Here is an 11,981-nt window from a genome sequence, read left to right on the forward strand (position 1 = left end):
CTGAGTTACCCGACAAAATTTGCCGATCAAGGAAATTTTTTGGAAGCTCACCGTGACCTCCAGATACTTCCCGTGGAGGTGAATCTACAAGTGCGATGCCACTCACTTCTAAAATTTTATGGAGTCCCCGCAAAAAATGACAACTTAAAAAAATAGGAAAAAAAAGCCCTTAAAAACGAAATGCCAGTAACTTTTTATTTTTTTGTAACAAAATCACTTAAATTTTATTCAATATTTTTCCCCTTCATCTTATTAAAGAATACACATTTTAAAAGTCAATCACCAAATAAGCTGCTCTAGACCATTATTTGCCGTTGTCATCCTAGTAAGTAAATACTAAAACTAAATGAAATAATACAAAAAGTCAACATTTCTGCATAAGGTTGATTTCTTAAGTTCGGGGTGACTTTTTTTTTTTTTTTTTTTTTTTACAGATCTTGGGTTTTTAAAGTTGAGATAGATTTAATTCTTCTCTAAAACGTAAGTAGCAGATTTCTGATCTAACTATGAACGGAATGGAACATAATTCATCTATATGTAAACATGCATGTAGTTAACGCAAACTCGTCAATATAATTTATATTGGTTTTCTCATTTATATTGGTTGAGTATGAACAAATTCAATGATATTTTATTCGTTTTTTTATAAAAAAATTTCAACATTTATTCAGGGGCGTCCCGATCTAAAACTTTCAGGAGGGAGAAAATTCTCAATTTATCGAAGGATATTCCAGTTTTAACGAGCGGTAAAAACACAATTTTAAGGATTAAAAAAAAATAAGAGGAAAAGAGATTCAAAGTTGCAATATTGTTTCAAAATTTGTCAAACCGTCAGCAAAACTTGCCGAATAAGAAAATTTTTAGAAGCTCCCAGCGACTTGAACAATTAATTTATTGCTTCACGTCAACGTTCGTTGCTTCATGTTAACTTCGGTTGAAATTTTCTTGGTTATAGAGACATTTGAATTCAATGCGATAGAAAGATCTCCTTTTTTTTTTTTTTTTTTCTCAGCTTTGCATAACATTTAAGTATTTCAAACTAAGAATTTCTGAAAAAGATTTATTCGTATTTTTAACAAGACTTCTTTCACTAACGCTGGATTTAAAATTAAGAGAACTTTCATGATGCTAAATATAGGCTTTGCTAAACTTCAGTAACTTGCAGAACACTGAAAATAGTAAGAAAAAAATAACGTTCCCTGACTTCAGTTTTTTTCCAATTCCCAGTGAAAAACAATTTTACTTTCGAAAAGTTTCCGGAATTGCTACATGTTGTATGAATGCAGGCATCACGCTGCCGTGAAAAATATGATCACGGTTACGACCCTTTCAGACTGATTGAGTCCCAAGCGGTGGGGAAATAATGTTCGTGGATACTGTAGCTGGGCAAGAATTGCAGGCAAGTGAGCTGTAAGGCATTGCTAGAAATTCTGCCTTAGCTTCCGTCATATTTGCTAAAATACTCTAGGAGTCTTCCTGTTAAATTAGGAAGGTGCCGAGATATTGCTATTAACATGTCTGATTTTTTTTTTTTTTTTTTGTTAAGTCCCTGATTGAGTGCAGAACCGTGCCTGGCTCTTATTAGAAAGGTTTTGTTATTATTCATGAAGGTTACTTACTTTTAACTGGAAACTTTTATGTTTTTTTGACAGATTTGTTACTGCCATAAATTAGGCATATTAGTTGGCCTTATTTTCTAAGAAATGGCTATGATTTTATTTTTATTTTATTTTATTTTATTTAATTTTACAGAGAAGGTCACCTTTCTTAATTTGTAAGAGCTCCAAACAAAAAGTTATACTTTTGAAGTACTATATTCTCTGAAAAACATGTAAAAGTTCATTAGCTGAAAAAGTTCATTAAAACAATTCGGATCGACCTCCAGAATAATGAATGAATAAAAATAAAATTAAGAACAGTAAACGAAAGATGATTTATTACTAGAGTGTAAAATAATTGAATTTGAAACTAAGGAACAATAACTTTGTAACTACAATTTTCATGGTCTTTCTGCTTTAAAATGCGAACTGATTTGTTTTAAACATCAACAATTAAAGTTGAATAATTACGATTCTGAGTTCAATCTTCAAGGGGAAAAAATCAGTTTCGAGTTAAATCCTTGAAAAATAATTGATTTAGAATCGTAGATCCATAGATCCATGAATACCGACTTTTTTTTCCTTTTAAATAAATTCCCAAATTGAAAAGCATATCACTGAATCGAAACACAATTGCGATATTGATTTAATAGTATTTAAAGATTTTTAAGGTCAAAATTTACATAATGAGAGCCATTAGAAAACATCTGGTTGGTATATCTATTTTGTAACTAATACTGAAATGTTAATTCATAAATATTGAATTTTGCTACCAATTCTTGTTGTTTCCTTTCTTTTTTGAGACTTTCTTTTCTTTCTTTCTTTTTCTTTTTTCTTTTTTTTTTTGATACAATTCATTTTAATTTCGGAGAAAAAGAAAAAAAAAATATGAATCATGCTAATTATTTTTAAAGCAGTAATAATAGGAATTTAAAAGAAAGATTCGTAACCTTAAGCTTAACAACTGGTCACACGAATCAGTTTTGCTGGCCAGATGTGACCCGTGGACCGAAGGTTGGTCATTACTGATCTAACGCTAAGCCTACATTTCAATTTAAAAAAGTATACTGAAACCTTTCACAGGATCTTGTTCAATATTTGTTGAAAGTATGCGAAAAACAATAGTAATGCAACTATCCTAAATTTGGCTTCTTCGTGCATTAATTTTATGCTCAGTAGAACCTCGATTATGCGAAACTCTTTTAATCGAAACCTCGTTTATCTGAAGTCAGTTTCTTTGAACTTAGTAAATGTTTGGAGCGCCGTTAATTATTCAAGTTTTTGAAATGCTGTTTTCGAAATCAATTGAATCTGAAAGTAAATTACAGATAAAACCCCGATTTTACGTTCCCCAAATCTACATTTTCTCGCATTTCACGTTTTTACATCAGGTCTCGGGTTTTTCCGTATTCAAAAAGTGTTAATTTAAACCGGAATAAAAGTTTATTATTTATGAATTTCCCGCATTTTACGTTTTCCTTGGGAAATAAAAACAGTATTTAAAAATGCTATAAAATCAGTAATATGTTTCCATTTGTACTTTTTTATAGCTGCTCCATGCTATTGGAAATTAATGAAAACAGAAATGATGGAATTTTCGCCCGCAGTTAAATATGAATAAGAAGAACCAGAGGCACAGCGTGTAGTGGAAGACTAGTTTCTTTCTCATAATGACCAGGAAAAAATTGTGAACTGTTTCAATCCTGTAAATGCTGCATTTATTTTGAACTCAATGACTGAAAAACGATTTTCTACTACGGACTATTTTCAACTTAAACGCCAGCATTCGCAACAAAATGTGTTAAAATCATGTAAAATGGGATGATTTTCTTTTCGTGAAATATAGATATTATACCTTTTGAAAGAGTCATTTTTACTACATTTAGTTGTTTTTCTATTTGATTTTCACTTCCTATGTATTTCCCGTATTTTACTTGTTTTTTTTAACCCAGTCCCTTGAAAAACGTAAAATTATGGTTTCACTGTATTTTTTTCAACGTATTTATGTTTCAAATCATAGATCAAAAGATGAAGTTAGGTGCCACAGTAATATCATTACAGATTAAAGTTGTTGACTATATTACGTCTTTTTAAAATTTGCATTGTATTTTCTGACCTGTTAGATCGACTCTTATCAAACAAATCGTTTGTTTGTAGTATTAGTACCGTAATTAAAAGCATGACATTTGGTAGTTATTTTGTAAATATGAACATGCTCAATCCAGAGTTAAGTCCCCGCAGTTTCCTGATAGCGTATTCAAAATGCCAAAATTTCAAATATTCTTTTTTTTTTCTTGCGCTCTCTTTTATCCGTAATTTTTCGATTTTCTGAAAGTGGTTCGGTTTCGATCACTTTAATAATAAGTAAGTTAATTTTTTAAGTTAATTGATGTTCTACTCAGGTTTGTGGAGTCGGAGAGAAAACTAACTACTCCGGCTCCAATTCTGACTCCGGGGGTATTGAAACAGTTGACTCCGACTCTTTTATCTCAAAATCAGTACGACTCCGACTCCAGTTCCGCAAGCACTGTCACAGTTTCGGACTTAAAGGGATAATGACCGACTCTGACTCTTGGAGTTTTAAACTTTTGATTACCAACACCGACTTCGACTCCTTTACCCCAAAATCACTTCGATTCCTACTATACGACTCCAACTCTGACTCCACTTCCCCGGTTCTACTGTACAGGAATTTTATGGTTGTTTCACACGTGACAATTGAATGCCTCTTCTAACTGACGTAATGATTTATGTTCAGTCACGTGATTGGTCAAATGCGTCCTGGTACTGAATGTTTAGATTAAGTGAGCTGTGCGTTTGCCTTCACTTTGACGAAGTGAAAGCGGGAAATGTATCTGCTGAATAAGTCAAATGTCAGCTAAGTGATTACCAACGATTCGAACTTGAATTATTAATGTAGATACATAAAGTTCAAGAAACAATCTTGTTTGCAGTACCTAACTGTGAACCGTCGGAATTGGAAATCAAATGTATAATCGTTATCGTTTCATGTTAATGATCACATCACTCTTCAGCCATTTACACATTCAATGCTATCTTCTAATAAAATAACAAGCTCACACTAAGCAACTATCAGTCGTTAAACTTTATTACTTGGTAAACGCTTTTAATTCATTTCCCGTTTACCAACGAGCTATATTCATTTCAGCTCCATGCATTTAACAAATCAAAACAAAGAAATAGGCTGAAATTTTCCAAAAAAATAAATTTAAGAATGCAGTAAGGAAAGATTTCCAACCATACTGCTTGTTTCAAATAATTTCTTTTGATAATGATATCAATTACAGAAAATTATACACCATTTTCAGCTGTGGTATGCTAATTAAAACAATTAAAAAGCATTCTTTAATTTGAATTTTAGATTGGGGGTTGAAGAATTTTCTTGTTTATTTACTTCTTTTTTCACAAAATCCTATCATAATTTCTAGATTCATTCATTTTTTCCTGTTCTTTTTTCAAATTTGATTCGTTTTTCTAGTGCACTTAGATCCGCATTCTTTTCGCTCGCTGTATTATTTACGGTGAGGAGCATATTCTACGTATTTATTCACTTGAAATCTTAATTATATGCTTCATATTTTTTTTTCTTTTCAGAAATTAAATTAGGCATTGCTTTAATATTTATTGCTACTCGTTATCCCATTTTAAGTGCGTTTGAACGCTTTGCATTTTTATCTCCAGACAAAGAAAAAAAAGATTGAGCAACTGCAAACGTTTTTCTGTCCCTTTTTTTTCTCTTTTTCTTTTCTTTCTTTTCTCTTTTCTTTTTTCTTTTCTTTTTTTCTCGTTTTCCTTTTCCTTGCTCTCGTTTTTCTTTTTTATTTTCTTTCTTTTCTTTCGTTCTTTTCGTACATTTCTTTTCTTATTTTTTGTGATTTTATACTGACGAAAGATTTAACATACAGTGGCTCCCAAAAGTCTTCGTACACCTACGACTTTCAACGAAATAAGCCCCAATCCATTGGTTAGAATTAATATTTCGGAATAGGTATTTAATTATGAGATCTATGATCAATTTTTAACAAAACTACATGAACATTTTTTTAAAAATATTAAAATTTAATTTTTGAAAATCAAAAACCAAAAAGTGCCGGAAATTTTATCTCACAAAAGTTTTCGTACACTTTATAAAATGTCTATATATTATTGAATAATCTAACTTTTGATTAAGTTATTAATTAGTAGAATATCAAACAGTATTCATAACACCTTTTAAACGTCTGGGAATAAATTTCATTCTTTTTCTTTCTTTTTTTTGCGTAATTTCTGAGTAAGTGTTCAACCACACTTCGAGTCTTACTGTTCTAGCTCTATTTTCGTTTTAAAGCCCTATTTTCGTAATCTAGCCTCCAGATGTCTCTAAATACTTTACATTAAGATAAAATCTGGTGATTGAGGGGGCATTTTATAAAGTTTAGGACAATTTTCGAGGCACTAGACGAAAACGTTGAAAACCGTGTGCTTCTTATCGTTATCTTGATTAAAAAAAAAAACAAAGTTGTTTCCAATAACCAAATTTTTGGCTAAGAGTTCAAAATTGGTTTTTAAAATATTTAAAGTAACAGCATGATTCATTATTTCATCAAAAAATTACAAAATACCAAGTCGTGATGCTGATATGCACCCTCACACTAGAACACCTCCACCATCCTGATTAACTGGTCCAAATAAGTTCTTAAGATTAAGTTCCTATTTTTTTTCTTCTACTTACAGTTATACAACAATTTAACCAAAAATGTTGAATTAATTTTTATCTGTAAGTAAGACGAGATTCTAAAAGGTTTTTAGCTTATTTATCATTGATTTTGCGACGAAAAGCGTAAGCTTTCTGTTTTTCTCACGACCAAGAAAATTTCTGCGGGAAGAGGTCCCATTCAATCCAGCTAATCAGAGAACTTGGCGAACAATTTTAGGTGAAAATTAAATGTAAAATGTTTAATTTAACTCTGCAGAAACTTTTACAGCACTCAAATGTGTATTTTTCATAAATGTTTTAACTTTAAATCTCCGATCGCGTTTTGTCAACTTTGTCGGTTGACTTTTTCTTACCTTGTTTTGGTCCGATTCCTTTCTTTAAAGCATTTTATCAAGCACTTTACTATACAAACAAATAAATTAACTAATTTAGAGACATTTCAAACCAATTTACCACTACTGTGGGAAAAAAAATCAAGTTTTGAATGGTGTTTGCGGTTTTTTATGAATACCAGCCATTTTACAGTAATAAGCACAATATTATGGAATAAATAAACAAAATATTAAAGCCAAATGACTTATAAGGGTCAACACAATGGAAAAATATTAATGAAACGGCATATGATAATTTAATCATGAAATTATTCGAAAATATTTGAGTGTACGATGACTTTTGTGGCGTGTTATTTCTCTGTCTTTTCGTTTTCTGACACATTTCAAAAAGAAGATCCGTCAATATTTTGAAAAAAACAATGGTTTGTATTTAGATTGACATAGGAATGATGTGAAAAAATATTGGACTTCATATTCGAATTCAGTTTCGAGTTATTTTGACTTTACTAAAAAATTTCAATGTGTACGAACACTTTTGGAAGCCACTGTACAATCATAAAAAAAATTACAAATAAAATCATTTTTTTTTAAATAAAAATCTTTGAATTCCCCCTGCTGTTGCTGCACATTTGATAGATCAATTAAATACAGAAAAAAAATTCATATAAAACTAATTTATAAAAAGAAAACAAAATCACAGAAACGTTCCATTCAATGTAATTTTTAGTAAATATTGGTATTTTCAATACTAAATGTTTTCAATAAATCGTTAAATATCATCATGATAGTTCAATGTAATTATCATAATGATAGTTACAACAAAATTGAAAGTTTATTATACATAATTTTGGTTCTTTTTGTTGACAGTAAATATTTATTTACTGCAAACACTAAGAAATATGGAAAAAAGGAACAAAAGTTTGATGAATAGGATTAAAAAACATTTTATGGCCTTAAAGAGTTGAGTTTTTTCTTTTTCAAGAAATCACCCTGTCTGCTGCTTAGTTAAGACTTATGGGACTGTTTATTTCATCTAATAATTATTTACAAATCATATATTAGTAAATTATTGGTGTTTTCATTATTTTCAAAAATACATTATCTTAAAAAATGAAAGGAAAAAAAAACTAGATGATAATTAATTACTCCTGAAATCATGAAGAAATTTCTCGAACCAAATCAATGAAAGCTAAGAATGTTTAAAAATATTTTAATCTTCAAGGAAAAGAGGTTGCATAGGACTTATCCCAAAACTGAACAAAATAAATAAAATTCTGCCTTTAACGGTATTTTCACAAAATAGATGTTTTCCGTTTTTGAATAACACTAGGTCTTAAACTGGTCTTTTTATTTTTATATATTTTGAAACTACATTTCAATACCTTTTTAATGATACAAACTTCTTGATCGTGCTCATATTAGAAGTAAGTTAAAATAAGCTTTACAAATATAATATAAACCTATTTTGATGAGGTATGATTTTCGCCTTTAAATTGCAATATCTCGAAACGGTATTTTTGAAACTTAATAATAATTTTTCTCAGAAACTAAATTGTGGTAGGCTTTGAAATTTTTACCACATCTTCCATACATCTAATTACATATACTGAAGTCAAATTTTTCTCATATTCGAAAAATATTTTTTATAGAGCTAATTTCGTATTGCAAAATAGCTTTTTTTTTTTTTTAAATACAGTGACTTACACATTAGAATTTAAAAAAAAAAACTAAGCTTTTTTTCTGTAAAATTTTACTACAGTATGAAGAAAAGAGTCTACTTAAGGTACAGAAAAAATTTCATAATTGTATCTTTAACAGATTTTCAGAAAAAGGTACATGAACCTGTGCAAATTAACATTGACGGTATAGGGGGTACGGACTCCCCTTAAGGTAATTTGGAATGATAAGTGGCTCAACGTTTGCGACAGAAAATCGTTCCAGAACCTGAATTAGCAAAATCGCCGATTTTAATCCAACGAAATAAAATCGAAAACACAACTTCTAAAAACATGCGATTAAACGCCAAAAATGGAAGCCTTTCAAGTTTCACAACAGACTATGTTCCCGCCAGGTGGAAAGCTATCTCCGTTATAAGAGAGAATATTAAAAAACAAAAGCAAACTCGTTTCCGTTTCCCTAGCGATTACTTAATATCGTATGCTCCGTAAACATTTGTTCTCCTGTTCTTTTCTTTCTTTCTCTAATATCTTCTACGAAAATGTCAAAACGAAAGCCAACCTATGTTTGAAAGTATTCTGCTACACATGATGGGGTTCACTTACTGTTTATTCTTCACATTTTTAATTGAATGAAGCAGTCAGCAGGAGAATAAATTTATTTAAATAATAAAAAAAAAAAGAAGCAGTGCATAAAATGACTCCAATATGGCAAAGATAAGTCCACGCCTTGTTGCCGGTCACATAGTAATTAAATTTTCGAAATGATGAATCAAATATTTTACTCTGGGAATTGATATCAATTAAAAAAAAAAGGCAAACTAATGCTAGGCAAGTGATTTTTTTTTATAGTTTATTACAGACAAAAACAGAAATGAGCACACTTGAAAGAGACTACTTGATGAAAATGTACAAATTTGCTCGAACATACTTGATGCTGATTTTAAGTGAGAATGAAAACAAAGTTTCATATTTTTAAAATATATATACATAGCTATTGTCAAAATTACAAAAGCATACAAAATATTCGAAACTAATTTACGGTATTAAAAATAAATTAATTATCAATGAAAAAAATCAAGAAATAAAGAAGTTGCTTTTGTGCAAAGATAAGAAAAGTAACTCGAGAAAATTTGTTCTTAGATTTCTGTATAGGAAAAGCTAATACTGTTATGATTATTATTATTATTATTATTATTATTATTATTTTGGATTTAAAAAAAGGATGCAATTAAAATCATTGTCCTTCTCAGATCACTGTCCCTTTTTTACTCATCCACAAAAAAAAAAAAAAAAAAAAAAAAACTCGTGAGATGTATATATGAATTTCATAGCGAATTTTTATGACAAATTTATTTCTCATAGTGGATGTTTTGCTGGCACTTTTTACGGTTTAATTCTTTATACTGTGTGAAAAATGTACATATATGTTTCTTTATAACTAACTAGTGGTACCCGCACGGCTTTGCCCGTAGTTGAAAATTAAAAGGTCATTCGGTTCGTTTACAAATAATGGATGACGAATTTCTCGCCAATTGGCTATGTTCATTCGCTCTCCCATACCACGTCATGATAATTTCGTAGTTTACTCGTCCATCTTATGATAATTTTGCTCCGGAAAATGTTCTTAAAATTGAAATAGAAAAAGAACAAAATGAACGATCTAGGCGGCATGCGCGTCACAGAGATCCAGACATCCAGACAGAGATACTTTGAGCTTTATTATTAGTAAAGATGTCAAATTTATGCCAAATATATTTTACGACACAAACCCTGGGCACTGCTTTATAATTTTAATACTTCACGAGAAAAACAAATTCTGTACCACAGAAATATTATGCAATTCACCAAATAAAATTAAACATCAACTGTAAAGTCCATATTTATTTCCGGGGGAGGTCTTACTCTCAGCTCCTGTTTGTTATTGATACTTAGGGAGATTTAGGAAATGTAATGTTTAATTAAAAAGCATACAGGGTGTTTGTTATGTCTTGCGTTGAGTTAAAAAATGATATGTAAAAAAACTTCAGATTTAAAGAAAATCCCGTTTTTTTTTTTAAATTTTTTAATGTATTTATTTTTTTTTTTATTTTGAGCAATCATTTGACTGTCCTTGACGTTATGCTAATTTTATTCCCCCCCCCCCCCCCCCCCCGCCTCCTTCTGCAGCACCACCGTCGACCGGCCTCTCCCGATGCTGCTCCTCTAGCGAAAACCGTCTCCAGGTTGCGTCCATATCCAACACACACATGCATGCATACACAACACCTACACCTACACATACGCATACATACACACACCTACACACACGCACACAGACGCAAACAGACACACACACAGATACCCACTTACTCATGCCTGCAGATAGACACAAACATACACTGAAGAGCCAAAAAAACTGGTATAGGCATGCGTATGCAAACAAATTGATATGGAATCAATCAGAATACGGCGCTGCGGTCGGCAACGACTATATAAGACAACAAGAGTCTGACACAGTTGTTAGATCGGTTACTGCTGATACAATGGCAGGTTATCACGATTTAAGTGAGTTTGAACGTGGTGTTATAGTCGGCGCACGAGAAATGGGACATAGCATCTCCGAGGTAGAGGAGAAATTTGGATTTTCCCGTACGACAATTTCACGAGTGTACCGTGAATATAAAGATATCCAGTCTTCGACATCGCTGCGGCCGAAAAATGATCGTGAATGAACGGGACCAACGAAGATTGCGAAACATCATTAAACGTGACAGAAAAGCAACCCTTCCGCAAATTGCTGCAGATTTCAACGCTGGGCCATCAACAAGTGTCAGCGTGCGAACAATTCAACGAAACATCATTAATATGGGATTTCGGAGCCGAAGACCCACTCGTGTACCCTTGATGACTGCTCGACACAAAGCTTTGCGCCTCGCCTGGGCCCGTGAACACCAGCACTGGACTGTTGAAGACTGGAAACACGTTGCCTGGTCTGATGAGTCTCGTTTTCAACTGTATCGAGCGGATGGACGCGTACGGGTTTGGAGAAAACCCCATGAATCCATGGACCCTGCATGTCAACAGGGGACTGTTCAAACTGGTGAAGGCTCTGTGATGGTATGGGGTGTGTGCAGTGGGGCTGATATGGGACCACTGATACGTCTTGATGTGTCTGTGACAGGTGTCACGTACGTAAGCATCCCGTCTAATCATTTGCACCCATTCATGACCATTGTGCATTCCGACGGACTTGGGCTATTCCAGCAGGACAATGCGACAGCCCACACGTCCAAAATTGCTACAGAGTGGCTCCAGGAACATTCTTCTGACTTTAAACAGCTCCGCTGGCCACCAAAATCTCCAGACATGAACATTATTGAGCATATTTGGGATGCTTTGCAACGTGATGTTCAGAAGAGATCTCCCCCTAATCGTACTCTTAGCGAATTATGGACAGCCTTGCAGGATTCATGGTGTCAATTGGATCCAGCACTACTACAGACATTAATCGAGTCCATGCCACGTCGTGTTGCGACACTTCTGCGTGCTCACGGAGGCCCTACACGATATTAAGCAGGTGTACCAGTTTTTTTGGCTCTTCAGTGTACATACACACACACGCCAATGCATGCACACAGAAGCAAACACACACACACGTTCATGCATGCACGCAGAC

The sequence above is a fragment of the Uloborus diversus genome, chromosome 5, assembly GCF_026930045.1.
Source record: "Uloborus diversus isolate 005 chromosome 5, Udiv.v.3.1, whole genome shotgun sequence".
Classification (NCBI taxonomy): domain Eukaryota; kingdom Metazoa; phylum Arthropoda; class Arachnida; order Araneae; family Uloboridae; genus Uloborus; species Uloborus diversus.